At 43.9% G+C, this 16,642-nt stretch overlaps 1 long non-coding RNA gene across 2 annotated transcripts; it reads left to right on the top strand.

Moving 5' to 3' along the window:
- Nucleotides 1–5,515: 5,515 nt before the first annotated feature.
- On the top strand, nt 5,516–14,982 carry LOC138667295 (uncharacterized). 2 transcript variants are annotated; one of them, XR_011318694.1, is made up of 4 exons: nt 5,516–5,660; nt 14,104–14,217; nt 14,350–14,597; nt 14,833–14,982. It is a non-coding gene; the product is annotated as an uncharacterized lncRNA (long non-coding RNA). The 2 variants fall into 2 exon arrangements; XR_011318693.1 differs by lacking the exon at nt 5,516–5,660 and having other exon boundaries at nt 13,618–14,217.
- Nucleotides 14,983–16,642: the final 1,660 nt, after the last annotated feature.

Here is a 16,642-nt window from a genome sequence, read left to right as displayed (position 1 = left end):
TTGGCCTCTTCTGGGGAGAAGCGATTAGTTGCTTTGTATTAATTGTTCTGCATTCTTTGTCTTGGTTACAATCTGTGTTTTGTCTTTAGGTTACTGGGTTTACAATGAATATCAGTTTGTGATCTTTTAAATTTCTCCTTTTTACTGGGAGGAAACTAAAATCCAGGAAATGTGCCTAGTTATGTACTGAGATATGACTCGCTTTCTGGGAATCGCAGATGTCCCTGCGATCTCGTGTATGTTATGTATAATTTTATATATATCCATCCACAACAGTCCCTACTTGATATTGTTTACTTCTAAATAATGTAGCTAGCAGCAATCTATCTTCATGTCTGATTAAAGGTCTCTGTCCCTTGAGCCATGCTTTACACTGCAGCAATGATCATTCAGGTTGGTTGCCATTTCTCCTGCATGTACAACTCATTACATACATAGGAAAAAGAATTATAAACCCCAAGTACCTAATTACCAGTGAGATTATGATGGTGATTGTGACATGTACTGAAGTGTAATCCATTGCTGTCACGGATGCAGTGTGAATGTCATGGTGGAAAAAGGTCCAAGGGTTCATGCATACATAAGCATTATTCCTCTGTACAACCTCGGCTCCTGTTCCATAGTATCCCCACCATAAAGGTGCCTACTTATGCTAACCCTTTTCCATTTACAATTCAGCCAGACACAATCAATGGTAGATTATTTCATGGCAGAACAAAGCTGATCTGGCTGATTCTGCTTTGCCCCAGTCGTCATCTGTCAGAGGACAGGCATAATAAACATGACAACTTTTCTTAAATGTGTCTTGTGGTTTTAAAGAGGTTATTCGGCATGATCCAGTGCTACTTTTGCATCATAAGTTTGCGTTACTGAAATCTAGTTATGAGCGAACATGCTCATGTGCTAAGTGTCTTCGCCGTGCTCGAAAAATGTGTTTGAGTCCCTGCAGCAACATGTAACTGCTTCAACACTTCTCACTTCTGAGGGTATGTGCACACGTTGCAGTGCACATGCTGCAGAAAAAAAATGCGCGGAAACGTAGCGTTTATTCCGCAGCATGTCAATTCTTTGTGCGGATTCCACAGTGGTTTACACCTGCTCCATAATAGGAATCCGCACAAAATCTGCAAAAATCGCCGTAATTCCACAGTGCGGTTTACCTGCAGATCTACCAAAATCAGTCCGTAAACATCCGAAACACTTTCTGCAACGTGTGCACGTTGCCTTAGGCCCTTTAAACAGGCACACGTATTAAATGGTTATTGCTATCATTAGAAGTGATCACTGACCCCCAAGAATAGAAACATCACTTTATTATGCACTAAAACAGGTAAATGAATCAAGCAAACTAATAAAATGTAGATACCCTTGTTAAAATTGATTTAGACTTTTTTGCGACTTGCTTGTTGCAATCACATCACCATGGGTGTTGCAATGCGACCCTTTTCACTTGCACTATGCCACATTGGCATGCAACAATTTTTTTTTTTTTTCTGCACAACTTTTTTTGCAGATAAAATCGCTAAGTAACCTCCCTAAATTGATCAGATTTGCACATAAAATCTGCAAGACGTGGACCAAGCTTTAATGGTAAAGACAGATGTAAAATCAGCACCGAAATCCAGCAGATCTTGTCAATTCTCTCATTCTATGAATTTGACCCTCTATATTGCAAGGGTTCAAATATAATAAAGACTTGCATGCTGTAGATTTCAAAATCTGCACCGCTGGACTTTACACATGTGGAAAATTTCTTCAAGATGAGATGTAAGATTTCTACCAATGTGAATGAAACATGTTGAGATGGGCTGTAGATTTGAGGGTTGTGTTTTTTTTTTTTTTTGTTTTTTTTTTAACACTACGCTTTTGAACACCAAACCAGCGTCTTTTTTTTCAAGTGGAAAACTAACTTAACTTTCATTTTTAAGATCTCGTCATTTACTTTAACTGGTATTGTATTACACTGTGGATTTTCTGCACTCAAATCTGGATGGAAAATCTACACCGTGTGCCAAAGTAATGGAGACCGCAGTACAATATTGCCTAATGTACTAGTCTGAGTGGCGGACATCTGACCCCAGGACGGCTATCCCCATGATAAATGAAAGTCATGGAAGTAACAACTGTCTTGTGAGCTGTCAGGCACGCATGTGGCCAGAACCTTAAGGTATTAACTCCCTTTCAATTACGTCAGCAGCTCCTCAATCTGGTTCTAGAAATAATCCGGACGTCAGTGTGTGAACCTAGTGGGGGCAGACCGCTCCGAAACAGCCATTTGCTCACCCTGCTGTGAAAGAAAATAAAATGCTTATGTACATACTAGTATGGCCAAGGGGCTTGATGGCAGGTAGAGTGTAGTGCCCATATTAGAGTGGCAATTATTTTAGTGGGGGGTAAAACATAGCTGGCACAGAGACTATACCTGCGCGAGGAACGCAGACGACCACGTTTCGTGCCTGTGTGAAAAAGATGTATACTGCTGAAAATTAGGTCAAACCGAGCACAAAGTGATTTCATCTGCTTCATTAAAGGGAACCTGTCACCCCGTTTTTTCAGTACAAGATAAAAATACTGTTAAATAGGGCCTGAGCTGTGCCTTACTATAGTGTATTTTGTGTACCCTAATTCCCCACCTATGTTGCCGAAATAACTTACCAAAGTCGCCGTTTTCGCCTGTCAATCAGGCTGGTCAGGTCATATGGGCGTGGCGACATCGCTGTTTCTTCCCCCAGATCTTGCATATATTTCCGTTGGTGGCGTAGTGGTTTGCGCATGCCAATCTTCTGAATCCACTGCGCAGGAGAAGAAAAAATGTGCGATCGGCGCTATTTCCCTGGTGATCTGTGGGAGTGGCCATCTTCCTGAGGCCGCGCGTGCGCATATGGAGTCCTCTGCTGCCCGGGGCTTCAGGAAAATGGCCGCGGGATGCCGCGCGTGTGCAGATGGAGATCGCGGCGGCCATTTTCCTGATGCCGAGTTCACATCTCAGCTTCAGGAAAATGGCCGCCGCGATCTCCATCTGCGCACGTGCGGCATCCCGCAGCCATTTTCCTGAAGCCCTGGGCAGCAGAGGACTCCATATGCGCATGTGCGGCCTCAGAAAGATGGCCGCCCCCACAGATCACCAGGGAAATAGCGCCGATCGTGCGTTTTTTCTTCTGCCCCAGTGGATTCAGAAGATGGGCATGCGCAAACCACTACGCCACCAACGGAAAGGTATGCAAGATCTGGGGGAAGAAACAGCGATGTCGCCACGCCCATATGACCTGACCAGCCTGATTGACAGGCGAAAACGGCGACTTTGGTAAGGTATTTCGGCAGCATAGGTGGGGAATCGGGGTACACAAAAAAACACTTGTAACGCACAGCTCAGGCCCTATTTAACAGTATTTTTTATCTCGTACTTAAAAAACGGGGGTGACAGGTTGTATCCCGTTTTTCAGATGGGAGTCCAGATATAACCACTGACTTGTTTCAAAACAGTAATGTGAACATAGCCGTAGGCTCTACAAACCTGTATTTCCTTGGGCTTCACATTATTAGAAGCAATGATTCTAGGGGCTGATAGCACCATGATATGGTTTGCATGACACACAGGGGACATGGTATGGACCTTTTGCATGCTATGGGATTATTGATCTGTACAACACAACAACACAATAAATGGAATATGCCCCAAGTCAGGGGTCCCCAACCTGTAGCTCAGGAGCCACATGTGGTTCGCAGTCCCATTAATTATGGCTCGCGGCTGTCTGCCAGCTTGGTGCATAAGCTCCAGGCCTAGCAAACCGGTATGAAGAACAAATCTCAATATGGTGAATTTTGTCTGCTAATGTCTGTAAAGCGCTGCGGAATATGTTGGCACTATATATATAAAAAAAATATATTATTATTTTGTGAGTAACCCTGCACAGAAGAGCAGATTTGGGTGCACATAAACTGGCCTAGAGATGATTTAAGTATGGTACATTGGAGACAGGATGGTACTAGTGATGAGCGAGTATACTGCTTAGGGCTCATACTTGCGTGAAACCCGGATGAGTCTCGCACGGCAATACCCGGCACTGCACCCGGCACAGAGGAGCGGAGCGTGCGGCTGCATGTATTCCTATGCAGCCGCACGCTCCGATCTGAGTGCCGTGTATTGCCGTGTGATACTCATCCGAGTTTCATGCAAGTGAGTAGGAGCCCTTACTCGGGTTTCCCCAAGCATGATCGGGTGGTCTCCGAGTATTTGTGAGAGCTCGGAGATTTAGGTTTTGTTGACGCAGCTGCACGATTTGCGGCTGCTAGACAGCCTGAATACATGTGGGAATTCCTTAACAAACAGTCAACCCCCACATGTATTCAGGCTGTCCAGCAGTCACAAATCATGCAGCTGCGGCAACAAAAACTAAATCTCTGAGCACTCACAAATACTCGGAGACCACCTGAGTAACGAGTATACTCGCTCATCACTACTTGGTACCTGTCAGAGGAGGTGCTTGAAGCTGGATGCGACAGAGGGTTGGGAGAATACTGAATGGGGGTATTGTGGGAACCCCTGGATCTGGGTATACTGCTTAGAGGTGATTTCTGAGCAAAAGCTTTGGTTATCATTATACCCGTTATAGGGACTTTGGTTCCCACTACTGTGAAGGGGGCAAGAGCTGGATGTGGTTATCAGGGTCAGAAAGGCTTGGGACCACTGCCCTAAACCAAATCTATAACTTGCTCACAACATAGATGTCCCAAGCAGCGCCCACCGAACTGACCTTGGCACGGTTGAGACTGTGCCTGAAATCTCTTTGCTTTTAATATTTTGACTGCAAGCCTGAACTAGGTGGAAAAAAAATACACAAAAATGAGCCTCTACCGACCTGACGCTGGACGGCACACGCTCCTTCTACATTATTATATTGTATAACTTATTGGTACAGAGGTTTCATAAAAAGCATTCTGCCCAACTAGCATGAATAGAAATCTGTCCCAATGAGGAAGGCTATGTTCACACGTTGCATGTTTGCTGTGTTTTTGTCCGCAGGCAAAACCCGCTCACTTGGCAGTAAAGAAGCTGCTTGCAAAAAGCAGGCTTTTCTATGTTTTTATTGCTGCGTTTTTATCGTCTCTTGTGCATGTTGATATAGTTTAGTAGCACAAAAAAAGCATGATTCAACGTCCTTAGGTTTTTGCACCAAAAATGCAGCAAAAACTGATAACTTTGTTTTTGCACTTACCCGTTGTTTCCTATGGGTGAAAAAAAAACACTGCAAAAACGCTGGAAGACATTACATGCTGCAGTTTGCAAAAACACAGCAGTTTTCCAAATCGGGGAAAAAACAAAACAAAACTGTGAGAGTTCTGAAATCTCAGACTTTGCTGGTGCTGTAAAACACAGCTTAAAATTTGCATAAAAAAAAAACCCTCTGCAAAAATGCAACATGTGAACATAGCTTTACTGTAGGGTGTGAGTGTCTGACCTGTAATGTTCTTATCCACTTCTCTCTTTGAAGCAGAAGGAACCTGACATTACCTGGAATAATTAAAAACACCTCTGCCGAGAGGGAAGAGCCAGCCCACAATCAGTCAGCACAACACAATGCAACATACAGGTGTTGGTTCTGCCCCTCCATAGAGGAATGCCAAATCTGCAACCGATTCCAGGGATTGAATGAGGACAGGTAGGAAGATTTTTTTTTTTTTTTTTATTATATACAGTATGTGAAGGAAGTCCTGCAATGTTATTACACCTGCTGCTTGGATCCATATCCCCTTTGCATGCCCTACAATATATTACCCCATTGACCAGATCTTACAATGTACTGAATGTTGTTTTTATAATCTCAGAAGCATTTCGCATCGCACATGGGGCAGATTGACAAACTGGCGTTAAAGGGGTTGTCTGGTGAAAAGCGATCACCTGTTTGCAGGATAGATGATAACTTACTGATCAGCGGGTGTCTGACCCGAATCAGCTGATAGGGGAAGTTTTCCTTTAAGCTACTTTCACACTAGTGTCGTGTGACGGACGTCGCAATGCATCGTTTTAGAGAAAAAACGCATCCTGCAAAGTTGCCCGCAGGATGCGTTTTTTCTCCATAGACTTGCATTAGCGACGCATTGCGACGTATGGCCACACGTTGCATCCGTCGTGCGACGGATGTGTCGTGTTTTTGGCGGCCGCGACTCACAAAAAAAGTTCAATGTAACGTTTTTTTGTGCATCGGGTCCGCCATGTTTTACCGCGCATGCGCGGCCAAAACTCCGCCGCCTCCTCTGCGACGGTTTGCGACGGCCCGTACCGACGAACTAGTGTGAAAGTAGCCTTATCCCTGTATAAAATAGCACTGCAGATAGAATTGAGTAGCGGTCGGGAATTCGTTCTCTATGGGGCTGCCGGAAAAAGCCAAGTGCATCACTCCACAACCTCATAGGGAATGAATGAATGAATGAATGAATGAATGAATGAACCAAAGGTCAAGTACAAGCATTGCTGCTCCACGGTGATAAAAGTGACCCGTGAGAGTCTCTGTAGTCAAAGCCTCACAGATCAATAAGTTATCACCTATTTTGTGGGTAGATGACTTGACAATCCCTCTAAGGGGGTGCCCTTTTGGTCGTATGGAGCACTATAGGGCTAAGTCTGCAAAAATTCCATTATTTGTTTGGGGCGATAGTGGTCATCAAAGTGTTATTATTAATATCAATCACAGCTCAGTGGCTTAAAAACTTGCCAAATGCAAAAAAAAAAAAGTATCCAAAACTGCCCCTGAAAAACAGCATGTCCAAGGCTTTTGCAACCTGGTTACCCCTGGATGTATCCTGTCGTTTTCATGAAAGGTTGCACGTGCTCAGTAGATACGTGCTATTCTTACTGTGCAGATGTAATTGCACGGTCATCACTGCACAGGTTGGTCATGGGCACTGTGCGTCTTCAGCTATCACAGGAGGAACCGCTATCCTGCTCTCTGAGCCAAGCCAGCTCAGAAGTACCATCCACACAGAGCCATCAATGGGTTTTTCCCATTAAAAGCATGAATATTTCTGTCCATCATTATTATAATGGTCGCCTCAAGCCTAATAGATACAACTGGGCCTTTATCTGCACTGGCTAAAAGTAAAACTGTCCATAGCAACCAATCAGAGCACAGCTTCCGTTTTGTAAACAGCTCTGGGGAAATGAGAGCTGCTCTGTGATTGGCTGCTATGGGCAAGCATGTGAAATCTGCAGTGTATTCATCCTGTGAGAAGTTAAGGTACCGTCACACTGGACGATATCGCTAGCGATCCGTGACGTTGCAGCGTCCTGGCTAGCGATATCGTCCAGTGTGACAGGCAGCAGCGATCAGGCCCCTGCTGTGATATTGCTGGTCGGGGCAGAAAGGCCAGAACTTTGTTTCGTCGCTGGCTCTCCCGCAGACATCGCTGAATCGGCGTGTGTGACGCCGATTCAGCGATGTCTTTGCTGGTAATCAGGATAAACATCAGGTTACTAAGCGCAGGGCCACGCTTAGTAACCCGATGTTTACCCTGGTTACCATCGTTAAAGTAAAAAAAACAACCACTACATACTTACCTACCGCTGTCTGTCCCCGGCGCTGGGCTTCTCTGCTCTGGCTGTGAGCGTCGGTCAGCCGGAAAGCAGAGCGGTGACGTCACCGCTCTGCTTTCCGGCCGCTGTGCTCACAGCTCTCCAGCGACCAAACAGCGACGCTGCAGCGATCCGGATCGTTGTCGGTATCACTGCAGCGTCGCTTAGTGTGACGGTACCTTTAAGGTACCTTCACACATAACGATTTCGTTAACGATATCGTTGCTTTTTGTGACGTAGCAACGATATCGTTAAGGAAGTCGTTCTGTGTGACAGCGACCAACGATCAGGCCCCTGCTGGGAGATCGTTGGTCGCTGAGGAAAGTCCAGAACTTTATTTCGTCGCTGGACTCCCTGCAGACATCGCTGGATCGGCGTGTGTGACACCGATCCAGCGATGTCTTCACTGGTAACCAGGGTAAACATCGGGTTACTAAGCGCAGGGCCGCGCTTAGTAACCCGATATTTACCCTGGTTACCAGTGTAAAAGTAAAAAAAACAAACACTACATACTTACATTCCGGTGTGTGTCCTCGGCGCTGTGCTTCTCTGCACTCCTCCTGTACTGACTGTGAGCACAGCGGCCGGAAAGCAGAGCGGTGACGTCACCGCTCTGCTTTCCGGCTGACCGACGCTCACAGCCAGTACAGGAGGAGTGCAGAGAAGCAGAGCGCCGGGGACAGACAGCGGTAGGTAAGTATGTATTTGTTTTTTTTACTTTTACGCTAATCACCAGGGTAAACATTGGGTTACTAAGCGCGGCCCTGCGCTTAGTAACCCGATGTTTACCCTGGTTACCCGGGGACTTCGGCATCGTTGGTCGCTGGAGAGCTTTCTGTGTGACAGCTCTCCAGCGACCAAACAGCGACGCTGCAGCGATCGACATCGTTGTCGGTATCGCTGCAGCGTCGCTGAGTGTGAAGGTACCTTTACACTTTGATACTACTGAGCCCCCGTAATCCAGACACATAAAGCCACATGTGCATGATGGAGACATTCCTGTGTGTACAACGCTTTTTTTTTTTTCTGCGCTTTTGTCAGTTAATTCTGCATCATTGCAATTTTGTACAATATATTCATGGCATCAGAATAAAGTTTAATGAGGACTTCAATAACAATAAGTTCGTTATGAATGCCGTGTTTGCCCCTCTTGTGATCCGTCCATGTCACTCCCTGACGTCAGCAGCAGGTTATTGTTGTTTCTTGTTTGTATCGCTGCCGGACATCAGTAAATCATTGTCCAATGTACAGGTTCCCACTCTCCAGAACACAGGACGAATGTTTTCTCACATGTAAATTATCTGTTAATTTCTAACTATTTTCTACTATGCCTTTAGGATTTCCTGGTCTGTTTTTGTCTTTTTTTTGTTTTTACTTTGCTTTCCTGCCACTTACCATGGAAATAGTCAATAAATTATCCCACGCAACCCATTGTCACATGATCCAAGGTTTCAGCAAAAAGACTCGTTCATCGGGTGTTTGGATCGTTCATGCCAAAATAAAAATCATGGTTATCGGCAGCACATCCACTTTTGTAACCAGGGGATGTGCTGCTAACAGCATGCTGCTGTATGAGGACAGAACGATCGTATTAATGATCGTTCTGCTCCCATCAGTTCTTGAGCATCCTTGTTACTTAGCCATTAACGGGCCAAAATCAGCCTGTGTAATTGGCCCTTTAATGGTATTACAACATAATCCCATATACTGTCATATGGGAATAAGAAGAGATCCCGTAAAGGTTAAAATCAGTGTTTATTAAATAAATTTAAAAATAACATAATAAAAAAGCAAAATAGACCGTAGGGGACACCAAACAAACAAGGCTGTGCATGTAATATTCACTAAATTGTCACCAGACACTATTTATGTAGATGTTCATGCTGGTAACAGGAAGGGTAATGGCAGAACAAACACCGACAAGTAGCAATATAATAAAGTAAATAAGTAAACAATAATAACGATGCTGCCCTGGTATAACACTATATAGCCCAGTGGCTTTCAATATAGGCAGCAGCAACACAAACCGGAGTGTATAGCCCAAAATATACCCGTCCTAATAGACCCAGCATGGATACTATAAAAGTCTGGCAGAGACCGTGCCTACCTTGCCTGGATGGCGTCCCCTCACCCCGACGCGCGTTTCGCCTCCTGCTTCTTCCGAGGGCGTACCAGGGTGAGGGGCGCTAGTGCTTATAAAGGAGAGGTGCTGATGGCGTCCATCGGCAGCAGCGGCGCATCGCGTGTGACTCCTCCCTCACAATGACGTGCTTCCTGCCGCCGCTCAATGACACGCAAGCCGAAGCTATGCGTGTCAGTGTATGAGCGTCACAGAAAGCAGCAGAGGGCCGGACCACAGCGTGTGCGCACTAGCCAAATGGAGCTAGGAGCAAGGAACAAAGACCAGGGGGAAAGAATGAAGGATAAGTAGCCAGATCACAAGAAGAGGAACTATAGAGGACGTGACCCATAAAGTGAACAAGTGCTTATTGTGAGATAAATATTTAAACGGACTATAAAAGTGATACAATACATAGTGTACCATTAACTCATTGGTAGCCATTAAAAGTAAGTGGCCAAACAATATAAAATAAGAGAGCCCAGATAGCTACAGTGATGTGAATAATATATTTAATAAATAAGGTGACAATAGGATGCAGAAAAGAGACCAAAGATTGCTATAGAACAAGCAGTGAAATCTATTAGACATACTACATGATTTCATATCTGACTAATGAAAATAAGGGGTGCTCCCAAAAATAAAGCAATAAAGCCCAATCAAGGCTATTAAATAATGAAAAATGCCCCAAAATAATATTAATACTCCATATACATGTTAATATATATCCCCAATATAATAATTACAATACAAACTCAATTAATAAATACATCTTGCACAGTTATAATATAAAGTGATGTGCAAATACTATACATACTATACATAACTACATCAATGAATATAAACTCCACCCTATCACTAAAATCTATATAAAATGTATATAAATACATAATCCCTAAAACAACATATTATATATTATAAATTATAAATGACTATACAACACACACCAATTCATACAAACCCACTGTATATACCCCTTAATGTAGACAATAAATAGCCGAATAGTTACTATCCCTCAATAAATCTACATTATTCCTAATTCTTGTGCTCTATTCCTCCGTCTTCAATTCTTCTTAGATATTTCTCCCAAAGTCTTCTCCCATGTAATAATAAAGGATCCTCCCATTCTCCGTGGGATAGGGAATAAAGCGTCACTGTGATGGACAAGCTACGTGAACCTCTCATATACTAAAACAAACACAAAACAACAGTTAGAAGGTAAAATACATATAATGGAAATATCAATAACAATGAAAACAGACCCCTCATACCCCTAAAAAGATGCCAATTACAGAAAAGCGGAGAAGCCCATGTTTTCATTCAATCCTGCAGGACTCAAAGTGCCCAAACGAAAAATCCAGCGACATTCCAATTGTGCTAAGGCCCTACTAACATCACCACCTCTAGGCCCCATATTTAATTGATCAATGGGCTTAACCCTCAGGCCACGTGATTTACAGTTATGATATTTCTTGAAATGGCGTGGTAGCGTTTTCAATAAACTGTCATCCATGACCGTGGCCGCTTTTTCGATATCCAACACGTGTTCTCTTACCCTCAATTTAAACTCTCTGGTGGTAAGGCCGACATATATTTTCCCGCAAGGGCATGTCGCATGATAGACAATTTCCTTTGAGGAACAGGTGAGATGTTTCCGGATATCATATGTTCGTGTACCGTCAGCATTTGAAAACCTCTTAGACTTATCCAAATTTAAGCAAGCTTTGCATAGCCCACACGGAAAGAAGCCTGGAGTTAGTGACCTGTGACTAGATGGACGCTTTGGGTTATAATGACTATGCACCAATACATCTTTGATATTGGCAGAACGCCGGGCCACATATTGTAAAAGTATGGACTTCAAAGCCAAAGAAATTAATTGGCGATCTAAGGCGGATAATATTTTCAAGCAAAATACCGTTCACGTTTCGCAAGATGCCAATGCGGGATGTAGGGAACTCATGTATAAATATAAGAATATCTTGCATAAAAAAAACGAAAATGTGGTGGAATAAGGCCTCTTTGGAGAATTATGTGAACAAGAAAATTATCCCAAGAGGACTTAGGATACATCTATACCCCACTTTTGATTTGAACAGCGATGATTTAACTACCAAATGGATGGATACTGCCTCCAACTGTTCGCTGGATTTCATTAAAATTATTATCGAACACAATACAGTCTGTTTAATGGATATGGATAAGGATCTAGATTCTATATATAAAGCATTACAGACGGGGATAACTAAAGAAGCATTGGAATCTTGGTTGGAAGAACTAGGAAAGGAAGTGGATAAGTGGGAGGAAGATGTCAGTGGTGGCAAATTAAAGGGAACCTGTCACCCCGTTTTTTGAGATTGAGATATAAATACTGTTAAATAGGGCCTGCGCTATGCGAGATGCAAACTCGGCTTTGGGAAAATGGCCGCCGCGATCTCTTGTGCGCACGCGCGGCATCCCGCGGCCATTTTCCTGAAGCCCCGTGCAGCAGAGCACTCCATCTGCGCACGCGCGGCCCCAGGAAGATGGCCGCCCCCTCCGATGACAGGGGGTGATAGCGCAGATCGCGCGCTCCTTGTTCACGTGCCCACAGTGGATTAGTCACCCCAACGTGCGGACACCACTACGCCACCAACGTAAAGCTGAGGAAGAAACAGCGCTGTGAACACGCCCACCCGACCTGACCAGCCTGATTGACAGGCGAAAACGGCGACTTTGGTAATGTATTGCGCAGCGTAGGTGGGGAATCAGGGTACACTACATACACTATAGTAACGCACAGCGCAGGCCCTATTTAACAGTATTTATAGCTCAATCTCAAAAAACGGGGTGACAGGTTCCCTTTAAAGAAATTCATACGGGACAGCAAGGATTATGATACATGCAAGATTTACAGATGGCAACAGAGGAAAAAGGAATCAACTTCACAACAAGCAGGAACTGATAGGTCTGACACCTCCAGTATATCAGGGAGTGAAAGTGGCAGATCCACGAACGATACCAATGCAGGCCGTGACTTTCATTTGCGGAGTGGAGGTAGACGCAAATATGCGGACATTTTTCACAAACCTAAGGGACAGAGAAAATCTAGAGACACCATGAAGGTAACTAATCTGTCTAAACATGTATTGACAGATTCACAAATAAGTTTGTTAGATAAGGGTCTTAAGGTACATTCACACATAACGATATTGTTAACGATATCGTTGCTTTTTGTGACGTAGCAACGATATCGTTAATGAAATCGTTATGTGTGACAGCGACCAACGATCAGGCCCCTGCTGGGAGATCGTTGGTCGCTGAATAAAGTCCAGAACTTTATTTTGTCGCTGGACTCCTGCTGACATCGCTGGATCGGCGTGTGTGACACCGATCCAGAGATGTCTTCACTGGTAACCAGGGTAAACATCGGGTAACTAAGCGCAAGGCCGCGCTTAGTAACCCGATGTTTACCCTGGTTACCATCCTAAAAGTAAAAAAAACCAAACAGTACATACTTACCTACCATTGTCTGTCCCCGGCGCTGTGCTCTGCTCTCCTCCTGTACTGGCTGCGAGCGCCGGTCAGCCGAAAAGCAGAGCGGTGATGTCACCGCTCTGCTTTCCGGCCGCTGTGCTCACAGACAGTACAGGAGGAGAGCAGAGCACAGCGCTGGAGGACAGACGGCTGTAGGTAAGTATGTACTGTTTGTTTTTTTTTACTTTTAGGATGGTAACCAGGGTAAACATCGGGTTACTAAGCGCGGCCCTGCGCTTAGTTACCCGATGTTTACCCTGGTTACCGGCATCGTTGGTCGCTGGAGAGCGGTCTGTGTGACAGCTCTCCAGTGACCAAACAGCGACGCTGCAGCGATCCGGATCGTTGTCGGTATCGCTGCAGCGTCGCTTAATGTGAAGGGGCCTTTACTTTCTCCCCCTCTTCTCTCCTAGACCCCTTTGTTGCAGTAAAGGATTTAAATTTGTTTGCCCGAAAAATTATATTGAAAAGGTTACATTTCAAGCCTAGTGATAGTGATTTTTCGGTGGAAGATAGGAATGTGGTGGAGATATTGGAATCATTGGAAGCCGAACAACAAGAGGTCAGTACGATTCCATCAGGCCTATTTGTTAAATCTAAAAAATTCCCACCGTTGGGTTTGTGTCCAGCAGTAGAGGTATTTACCAGACTGGTCAGTAATGAGATTCAGACATTGGCTCGTTCCCAGAGATATAGGGACAATCTGTCTAAGGAGGAGCGGGTGGCTATGGATGAACTCAGGAAATGGGAAGACGTTGTATACAAGCCCGCCGACAAGGGCGGTAATTTGGTGGTGTGGCCCATTGAGATGTATGAGAGGCAAGCCCTGAAATTGTTGAAAGATGATACATGCTACAGGAAATAATTAAAATTTAATCCTATCCCTTCCTTTCAACAGGAATTGATCACCATTCTGGAAGGGGCATTCAATGATGGCCTAGTCACAAAAAGTTTTTTGGATCACATCAGGAATTTCCAACCAAAATTGGCAACGTTTTATTTGATTTCCAAGGTACACAAAAATGCCATTGATCCCCCCAGGGCGACCCATTGTGGCTGGCAATGGGGGTTTATGTGAGACCATTGCTGATTTAGTGGACTATTTCCTCAAACCTATTGTTTCAACCCTCCCTTCTTTTATCAGGGACACAACTCAAGCCTTACAACGGATAGATCAGTTACAATTGGAGGAGAACCAAATTTTGGTCACCGCTGATATCGAATCCCTTTATACCTCGATTCGACATAAGGATGGTTTGGCAGCTACAGAATGGTTCCTTCGATCCAGTAATGTGGAAAGCCATCTGGCGGACCTTATCCTTACACTATTGGAATTCGTACTAAAGCATAACGTCTTTATCTTTGACAACAACCTCTACCTCCAAACGCAAGGTACGGCTATGGGAGCTTCTTGTGCCCCCTCATATGCCAATCTCTTTTTGGGGGCCTGGGAAAGGGACATCTTCCTAGGGGATAACATCATAGAAATGGGACAGGTCCAAAGTTGGATGAGGTATATTGATGACGTTATGTTTGTGTGGGAAGGTTCGGAGGAAGGTTTGGAATCGTTGATGAGGTAACTGAATGACAATAACATTAATGTCAAACTTACCTTTAAATCTGGCAGGAGTTTGGAGTTCCTGGACATCTGGATAGACACTGGAAGCGATGGAGTGGTGCACACGGATGTTTTCAGGAAGCCGACAGCTACTAACTCCTACCTTCATGCAGAATCGTCACATCCGGCTAGCACCATACGCGGTATTCCAATAGGTCAGTTCCTACGGGTCAAACGAATATGTTCTGATGTCATTTCATGTCATCGCTTTGCAATATATTATATGGTAAAATGAACAATATAATTAAAAATTAACCACTCGTCCCTCAATAAGTTAGTCCTCGCGTGGCTATGTTGTTAGGAAGATGGTAAGATCTGACTGTGCCGCACTGTGTCAGGGGACAGATCTACTCTCTTATAAGCATAAAATATTGGCTAATAGGAGTGACCAAGAATACAGCGCTCTCCTAGTAATGGATCCGCTGTATTCCCACCTCCATTCTCCTCTACCTCTCACTCTCAGCAGTGAGTAATGGCGTCTGCTGTAAATGCAGAATGGCATAAATCGAGGTTTATATCAAATTGTGAAATTATAATGTTTCTCTATCCGTGCGACAAAGGCCATCGTGATTACTAAACTGTATTGGGAAATCCTACATCTTTTCATCCACTGCCACCATCACATGTAGCAATGTCCTCACTAACAATCACATGAGAGGACAGGTCACTGAACCTGGAGAAAAAAAAAAGCCAGCACAGTCTTCCATCTCCTGCAGCCGAGATTAAAATGACTATGCATATATAGATTTTTAATAGTAATTATTTTTCTAAAGCCTCCCTGTCAGAGGACTTTACCTGGTGTCTAGCAGTGAATGCTGTAATGACACTTGGCGCCTCTGGGGGCAGCATTGGTAATTGTGTACGTGTCCTTATAACATCAATCACTGAAATCTCATAATTATTAATTCCTAGTAATGGTTGTAATTTAATAAAGTTGAATGCCGCATGACCTGAGTGTTAATGGGAGCACATTGTAATTTCAATAATGGACTCTTCACTTGTTTCACTAGAGACTAAAAGGTGACAATCTGCTTCTTCTCCTAATTAACCAATGACGCTTTCAGCTGGATCTAATTGAGCAGGTTGTAGGTGTGACTGGTACATAACCGATTAGTTTTATTTATGTCATGGACAGGGGCGGACATACCATTGGAGCAACCTGTGCAGCCACACAGGGTCCTATTGGGTAAGGGGGTCCACATCCAAAGCAGGAGGAATTGTGCTTTATGATGATATATTGGACTGAAAAGGGCTCATATATTGTTCTTGCAAAGGGGCCCTCTTCTGTTTGTGTCCGCCACTGGTCGTGGACACATTTAGATCACGTTTGTCTCCATGGAATCAATTTCAATATTAAGAGACAAACTTGGTCCGTGACAGACAGACACAGATATATATATTACACACATATACATACGTACATTCATACATACATACATATGTATGTATATATACATACATACATACTATATAACAGTGCATAGTTTGGATTTGATTCAGTCAGGACACGTGACTTGTACCATTTTCTCCACCATCAGCCGTTTTCCCAAATCTAAAGTGTAAAAAATAAATAAATTAACAAACAGCAAAGTGGATTTTGCATGTGAATGAGCAGCCAGAGTTTTCTAAGCATGTTTATAGTTGGTCCGCTCCAAAATACTCAGTGTGAACATAGCCTGTCCTTGTTACCCGTAGCAACCAGTCTAGTCTCAATATTCTGGTAACATGAAACCCATGATTGGATTGGTTGCTATAGACAATAATGTGGTTTAATTAATTAATTTCGCACTCCAGTCTTAATGAGGCAGCATGTAGCAAT

The sequence above is a fragment of the Ranitomeya imitator genome, chromosome 2, assembly GCF_032444005.1.
Source record: "Ranitomeya imitator isolate aRanImi1 chromosome 2, aRanImi1.pri, whole genome shotgun sequence".
Classification (NCBI taxonomy): Eukaryota; Metazoa; Chordata; class Amphibia; order Anura; family Dendrobatidae; genus Ranitomeya; species Ranitomeya imitator.
Note: the sequence above shows the minus strand (reverse complement) of the source record. Positions and strands in the feature narration are given on the sequence as shown.